The sequence below is a fragment of the Aotus nancymaae genome, unplaced genomic scaffold (genome assembly GCF_030222135.1).
Source record: "Aotus nancymaae isolate 86718 unplaced genomic scaffold, 86718_ANA_hifiasm-v0.15.2.pri h1tg000014l, whole genome shotgun sequence".
In the NCBI taxonomy this organism is placed as follows: domain Eukaryota; kingdom Metazoa; phylum Chordata; class Mammalia; order Primates; family Aotidae; genus Aotus; species Aotus nancymaae.
This window is the reverse complement of record NW_026988425.1, coordinates 63799029-63807481: the sequence shown is the minus strand read 5'-3', so window position 1 is coordinate 63807481 and position 8453 is coordinate 63799029. Positions and strand designations below refer to the sequence as shown.

Sequence of the window (8453 nt, the reverse complement as noted above, 5' to 3'; positions counted from 1 at the left end):
ATGATCTCATCTGGAAATCCTTAATTGCATCTACAAAAACCATTTTCCCAAATAGGTCACATTCACGGATATCAGATGTATCATTTTGGGGTCTGGTGATTCAATCCACTACAAGGAGTTTTTTAAACAAAAATAGGAAACTTAGATGTAACTTAGCACTTTATATATTTTTTAAAAATGGAGTCTTATTCTGTTGCCAGGATGGAGTGCAGTGGTGTGATCTTGGCTCACTGCAACCTCCGCCTGCCCAGTTCAAGTGATTCTCCTGCCTCAGCCTCCTGAGTAGCTGGGACTACAGGCACCCACCACCATGCCCAGCTAATTTTTGTATTTTTAGTAGAGATGGGCTTTTACCATGTTGGCCAGGATGGTCTCGATCTCTTGACCTTGTGATCCACCCACCTCGGCCTCCCAAAGTGCTGAGATTACAGGCGTGAGCCACCGCACCTGGCCATAATTTAGCACTTTTAAAAATAATAGCCACATTGGGCCAGGCATAGTGGCTCATGCCTGTAATCTGAGCACTTTAGGAGACCAAGGTGGGTGGATCCCTTGTGCCCAGGAGTTCGAGACCAACCTGGGCAACATGGCAAAACCCTATTTCTACTAAAAATACAAAAATTAGCTGGGGGGAGGGGATAGGCCAAGTTCCAGGCCTGAGGGGGCCACTAGGGAGAGCATAGCATGGCTGCTGAAGGACCTTGCCCAGAAGCTGGACCCAGAGGAGATGAAACAGAAGATGCACGAGGATGTGATCTCCTCCATATGGAACTTTCTCATCTATGTGGCCCTGCTGTGAGTCACTCCATTTGTCTTAAAGAAATTGGACAGCATATGAAGATTGGACATCACATATGAATGCATGGTATGAAGAACCTGGTTACAGTTTCTACTGCTCTCTGCAAGTAACAGGCCCAGAAAGGTGTAAGAGACTCTTGGAATGGACATAAAAATTCTGCTTGTTAACGGCAAGTTTAGCTCAGGTAACTGACCTTCATAGCTAAAACAAAAATATTTGGGAAATCTGAAACGATGTCTCATGGTCATGGTGTGCCCTTATGCCTGTGACAGTTGGCCTCTGTCAATATTGGTATAATTGTAAATAATGTCAAACTCCATTTTCTAGCAAGTATTAATAATTAAGGAAACTATGTCTGAAATAGCACTGTCTTGTCAGTCATTTCTGTTTACCCCTCTGTCTGGACTGTATTTGTGAAGAGTCCCTTATAATTAGTTATGTTTTATGGAAATCAGCACATAACCACAATGACATTTAAGCATAGAGATTGTTAGTCTATATATATATAATTTTTATTTTTGAGACGGAGTTTCGCTCTTGTTACCCAGGCTGGAGTGCAATGGCGCAATCTCGGCTCACCACAACCTCCGCCTCCTGGGTTCAGGCAATTCTCCTGCCTCAGCCTCCCGAGTAGCTGGGATTACAGGCACGCGCCACCATGCCCAGCTCATTTTTTGTATTTTTAGTAGAGACGGGGTTTCACCATGTTGACCAGGATGGTCTCGATCTCTTGACCTCGTGATCCACCCACCTCGGCCTCCCAAAGTGCTGGGATTACAGGCGTGAGCCACCACGCCCGGCCCTAGTCTATATTTTTAATAAATATACCAATTAAGAAACAAACCAAAAACAAAAATTAACCAGGTGTGGTGGCATGTCCCTGTGGTCCCAGCTACTTCGGAGGCTGAGGTAGGAGGATCACTTGAATTCAGGAGGCAGAGGTTGACTTGACCCAAGATGGCACCACTACCACTACACTCCAGCCTGGGTGACAGGGTGAGACTCTGTTTCCACAAAAAAAGAGAAAAAAAACCCTGCCATGCGTATAGTTCAGTACTTATAGATTTAACTTTAGTATAGATGTATAGTAATTTATCCAATCATTTCCTTACTCATTTCCTTACTTAGGATGTTGCAACTTTTGCCACTACAAACAATTCTGAGATGTAGATTATCATACTTATTCCCATTTACTGGTGCTTTCATTTCTATAAGAATGGATTTTTTTTTTTTTTTTTTGAGACGGAGTCTTGCTCTGTCACCAGGCTGGAGTGCAGTCTCAGCTCACCGCAACCTCCGCTTTCTGGGTTCAAGCAATTCTTCCACCTCAGCCTCCTGAGTAGCTGGGACCACAGGTGCATGCCACCACACCCGGGTAATTTTTGTATTTTTAGCAGAGACGGAGTTTCACCATGTTGGCCAAGATTGTCTTGATCTCTTGACATCGTGATCTGCCCACCTTGGCCTCCCAAAGTGCTGGGATTACAGGCGTGAGTCACCTCGCCCAGCCAAGAATGGATTTTTAAAGATAGAATTCCTAGGGAAAAGTTATGTCAAAGCCAAATATAACATAGAGACAAATATCTAAAACATTTTATTTGGTAAGCCACAGCTGCAATTCAGGGCATATAGACAGACCAGGGCGATCATTGGTATGATCAGGAGAATAAAGAGAAGGTTGGGGGTTTTATGAGAAAGAGCAGTGTTATATACTGTTTTGGAAGAAAGCTCATTGATACTAGAGCTTGTGGGAGCTAGCAAGCTCTGATTGGTGAGTGACGGTGGTAGGTAAAACTAGTCTTAGAGTCATGGCAGGTCATTTCAGCAGCTATTAGTTAAAACTGGTCTTAGGGTTACAGCAGGCTGTTTCAGCAGTTGGGCTTGTGAAAATTTTAATTCTTGAAGCAGGTGCTGTGTGCCCCAAGTGCTTTTTCCCCCTGGCCCTTCAACTCTGATTTAGTTGAGTGATTCAAGAATGACCCAATTTATGTAATCAACTTTCACAGGTACACGCCTTAAACTTTAAACAGATGTTTTATTTTCTTTCTTTCTTTTTTTGAGGTGGAGTCTCACTCTGTTGCCTAAGCTGGAGTACAGTGGCATGGTATCAGCTCACTGCAACTTCTGCCTTACGGGTTCAAGCGATTCTCCTCCCTCAGCCTCCAGAGTAACTGGGATTACAGGTGCCCGCCACCACACCCAGCTAATTTTTGTATTTTTAGTAGACACAGGGTTTTGCGACGTTGGCCAGGCTGGTCTTGAACTCCTGACCTGAAGTGATCCACCCACCTCAGCCTCCGAAAGTGCTGGGATTATAGATATTGCCACTGTGTCCAGCTGTCTTTCTTTCTTTTTTGTTTTTATGACATGACTTTTTTTTTAATGGGATCACTTTATTACTTGGGCTAGTCTCAAATTCCTGGCCTTAAGGGATCCTCCCAGCTTGGCCTCCCAAATTGCTGGGATTACAGGCATGAGTCAACATGCCTGACTATAAATAGATATTTTCAGTAAGAGGATAAAAGTTTATTTCCCCATACTTTGCTAACATCAGATGTTATTAATTCCTAATAGTTTTGCCAAACTAGTGAAAAATGGTATGTTAGCTGTTTTTCTGGGTTTTCTTTTTTTTTTTAATTTGATACGGAGTCTTGCTCTGTTGCCAGGCTGGAGAGTAGTGGTGTGATTTCAGCTCACTGCAACCTCCGCCTCCTGGGTTCAAGTGATTCTTCTGCCTCAGCCTCCCGAGTAGCTGAGACTACAAGTGTGCGACACCACGCCCTGCTAATTTTTGTATTTTTAGTAGAGATGCGGTTTCACCATGTTGGCCAGGATGGTCTCAATCTCTTGACCTCGTGATCCACCCGCCTCGGCCTCCCAAAGTGCTGGGATTACAGGTGTGAGCCACTGCACCCAGCTGGGTTTTCTTTCTTTTTAATTATTTTTTTCTTTTTTATTCATTGCAACACTATTCACAATTTTTTTTTTTTTTTTTTTTTTTTTTTGAGACAGGTTCTCCCTATGTTGCCCAGGTTGGTCTTGAACTCCTGGGCTCGAAGGATCCTCTTGCCTCAGCCTCCCAAAGGGCTGGGATTACAGGCGTCAGCCACCACTCCCGGTTAATACTTTTTTAAAATTTTTACCTAAGGCAGGTATGTTCCTGAAATTTTTTGTTTTTTTGTTTTTGTTTTTTTGAGATGGAGTCTCACCCTGTCACCCAGGCTGGAGTGCACTTGCACGATCTTGGCTCACTGCAACCTCCGCCTCCCAGGTTCAAGTGATTCTGCTGCCTCAGTCTCCCCAGTAGCTGGGATTACAGGAGCCACAACCACACTCAGCTAATTTTTGTATTTTTAGTAGAGACGGGATTTCACCATGTTGGCCAGGATGGTCTCAAACTCCTGACCTCAAGTGATCTGCCTGCCTCAGCCCTCCAAAGTGCTGGGATTACTGCCATGAGCCACCATGCCAGGTCCTGAAATGTTATCTTTGTTTTTAATTTGTAATTCTTGCTTGGCGTTGTGGCTCATGCCTGTAATCCCAGCACTTTGGGAGGCCAAAGCTGGCGAATCACCTGTGGTCACCAGTTCAAGACCAGCCTGGCCAACATGGTGAAACCCTGTCTCTACTAAAAATACAAAAAAATTAGCTGGGCGTGGTGGTGTGCACCTGTAATCCCAGCTACTGGGGAGGCTGAGGCAGGAGAATCGCTTTAACCTGGGAGGCAGAGGTTTCAGTGAGCTCAGATCATGCCATTGCACTCCAGCCTGGGTAGCAGAGTGAAACTCCGTCATAAAAAAAAATGAAATAAAATTGTAATTCCTTGGCCGTAGAGTTTGGGCATCTTCTCAGATATCTAGTGGACATTTGGATTTTCTTTTTGGTAAACTGTCCGGTTTTTCTCTCTGCTTTACAATCTTTATTATATGCAATCTTCACCTGTAGGTACTACCGTTTTTTTGGTTCGTTTTTGAAACTGGGTCTTGCTGTGTTGCCTAGGCTGAAGCACGGTGGCAAAAACATGGCTCACTGCAGCCTTTGACCTCCTGGGCTCAAGTAATCCTTCTGCCTCAGCCTCCTGAGTAGCTGGGATCACAGGCCCACACCACCATGCCCAGCTAATTTATTTATTTATTTAATTTATTTTTTGAGACACAGTCTTGCTCTGTTACCCAGGCTGGAGTGCAGTGGCACGATCTTGGCTCACTGCAACCTCCACCTCCTGGGGGTTCAGGTGAGTCTTCTGCCTCAGCCTTCCAAGTAGCTGAGACAACAGGCACATGTCACCATGCCTGGCTAATTTTTGTATTTTTAGTAGAGACAGGGTTTTGCCATGTTGGCCAGGCTGGTCTCGAACTCCTGACCTCAGGTGATCCCTCCGCCTTGGCCTCCCAAAGTGCTGAGATTACAGGTATAAGCCACTTCGCCCAGCTTGCTAATTTATTTATTCACTTATTTATTTATTTTATTTTATTTTTGAGATGGAGTTTCGCTCTTGTTACCCAGGCTGGAGTGCAATGGCGCCATCTCGGCTCACCACAACCTCCGCCTCCTGAGTTCAAGCAATTCTCCTACCTCAGCCCCCCGAGTAGCTGGGACTACAGACGTGCGCCACCATGCCCAGCTGATTTTTGTATTTTTAGTAGAGACAGGGTTTCACCTTGTTGACCAGGATTATCTCGATCTCTTGACCTTGTGATCCACCCGCCTCGGCCTCCCAAAGTGCTGGGATTATAGGCGTGAGCCACTGCGCCCGGCCCGCTAATTTATTTTTGTAGAGATGGGCCCTCACCATGTTGCCCATGCTGGTCTCGAACACCTGGGCTCAAATAATCCTCCTCACTTCAGCCTTCAAAAGTGCTAGGATTACAGGCATGATCCATCATACCTGGCCCCCCCGCCTTTTTTTTTTGAGACAGAGTCTTGCTTCACAGGCTGAAGTGCAGTGGTGCCATCTCAGCTCATTGCAACCTCTGCCTCCCAGGTTCAAGTGATTCTTGTGCCTCAACCTAGTAACTGAGATTACAGGCATGCACCACCACGCCTGGCTGACTTTCATATCTTTAGTAGAGGTGCAGTTTCGCCATGTTAGCTAGGCTGGTCTCGAACTCCTGACCTCAGTGATGCACCTGCCTCAGCCTCCCAAAGTGCTGGGATTACAGGTGTGAGCCACTGACCCTGGCATCATTTGAACTTTTATTTTATCATGAGAAATTTCCAAGAGTCACTGAAGACAGATTTTTGGTATGAAAATTATATATGCAAAAAGACTGATTCCAGTACGTGAAGTTAAATTCAGCATTTACATTAAGTGCCTTCAGATCTGGTGAAATGGTTTCTTTTGGCAGTTTATCTCATATTTTGAATAATTTGTCTATCATATGAAACAACTTTTATAGGCCAGGCACGGTGGCTCACACCTATAATCCCAGCACTTTGGGAGGCCGAGGCGGGTGAATCACGAGGTCAAGAGATCGAGATAATCCTGGTCAACAAGGTGAAACCCCGTCTCTACTAAAAATACAAAAATTAGCTGGGCATGGTGGCGCACGCCTGTAGTCCCAGCTACTTGGGAGGCTGAGGCAGGAGAATTGCTTGAACCCAGGAGGCGGAAGTTGCGGTGAGCCGAGATGGCGCCATTGCACTCCAGCCTGGGTAACAAGAGCAAAACTCCGTCTCAAAAGAAAAAAAAAAAAAAAAGAAATAACTTTTATAAATATAGAAACTCAGGCCTGGGCACAGTGGCTCATACCTGTAATCCTAGCACTTTGGGAGGCCAAAGTGGGAGGATTGCTTAAGCCTCCGAGTTTGAGACCGGTCTGGACAACACCGGGAGACCCCCTTCTCTCCCAGAAAATACCTGGGCATGGCAGCACACTACTAAAGGACACAGAGGTTTTTTTGGTGGGTGATTAAACTTTGGAGTTGTATAGTAGTGATGATTGTACAATCTTGTGAATATACTAAGGTTTCTACTCAATCTACCACTCAATTGTGTGATCTAAAATGATTAATTTGGCCAGGCGTGGTGGCTCGCGCCTGTAATCCCAGCATTTTGGGAGGGTGAGGCAGGTGGATCACCTGAAGTCAGTAGTTTGAGACCAGCCTAACTAACATGGTGAAACCCCTTCTCTACTAAAAACACAAAATTAGCCGGACACGGTGGTACATGCCTGTAATCCCAGCTACTCAAAGGCTGAGGCAGGAGAATCGTTTGAACCCAGGGAGGCGGAGGTTGTGGTGAGCCAAGATTACGCCATTGCACTCCAGCCTAGGCAACGAGAGCAAAACTCTATCTTAAAAATAAATAAATAAAATAAAATAATGAATTTTATGGTATGTAAATTATATCTCAAAAATAAATAAAAACAAAAAGAAACCTGGTTCCATATTTTGTTTATATTTATTTTTTAACCATCACAGAATATATCCATGTAATCTGTTTAAATTTTGACATCAAATGCAATTGTGAGAATTTTTATGACTGAGAAAAATCCAAGCAACCTTTACAAAAATACACATTTTCTTTTGACTTCTTTTTTCTGAGACAGAGTCTTGCTCTGTTGCCCAGGCTGGCATGCAGTGGCGTGATCTCAGCTCATTGCAACCTCTGCCTCCTGGGTTCAAGCAATTCTCCTGCCACAGTCTCCTGAGTAGCTAGGATCACAGGTATGTGCCACCACACCTGGCCAATTTTCCTACTTTTAGTAGAGACTGGGTTTCTTCATGTTGGCTGGGCAGGTCTCAAACTCCTGACCTTGTGATCCGCCCACCTCGGCCTCCCAAAGTGCTGGGATTACAGATGTGAGCCACCATGCCCAGCCTTTTTGACTTTTAAATTATCTTGATCCTTTCATAGTTCATAAGTGTGATAATTGGGTTTTCTTTCTTTTCTTTTTAGATGGAGTTTTGCTCTTATTGCCCAGGCTGGAGTGCCTCGGCTCACTGTAGCCTTTGCCTCTCAGGTTCAAGCAATTATCCTGCCTCAGCCTCTCAAGTAGCTGAGATTACAGGTGTGCACGACCATGCCTGGCTAATTTTGTATATTTAGTAGAGACGGTGTTTCACCATGTTGGTCGGGCTGGTTTTAAACTCCTGACCTCAGATGATCTGCCCACCTTGGCCTCCCAAAGTGCTGGGATTACAGACATGAGCTAGCATGCCCGATAATTGGGTTTTCATGTTTATGCGTGAGACTTACCTTTGGCACATTACTCTTCTGACATGAGATTTAAAAAAATTTTTAATCTTGTGACAATTTAACTTTCTTGACATATAAGAATTGTATATATTTATTTACTTGTTTGAGATGGAGTCTCACTCTGTTGCCCAGGCTGGAGTGCAGTGCATGATCTTGGCTCACTGCAACCTCCACCTCCCAGTTCAAATGATTCTCCTGCCTCGGCCTCCCAAGTAGCTGGGATTACAGGCATCTGCCACTACGTCAGGCGAATTTTTGTATTTTCAGTAGAAATGGGGGTTTCACCATGTTGACCAGGCTGGACTTGAACTCCTGACCTCAAGTGATCCACCCACCTCAGCCTCCCCAAAGTGCTGGGATTACAGGCGTGAGCCACTGAACCAACCCCTAAAAATTGTAAATCTTTAAGTTGTACAATTTGATGTTTAGATATACTTGTAAAATGATTACATT

At 44.6% G+C, this 8453-nt stretch overlaps 1 pseudogene; it reads left to right on the top strand.

The window, feature by feature from the left end:
- Positions 1–75: 75 nt before the first annotated feature.
- Positions 76–838, top strand: LOC110568776 (mitochondrial import receptor subunit TOM5 homolog; annotated as a pseudogene).
- Positions 839–8453: the final 7615 nt, after the last annotated feature.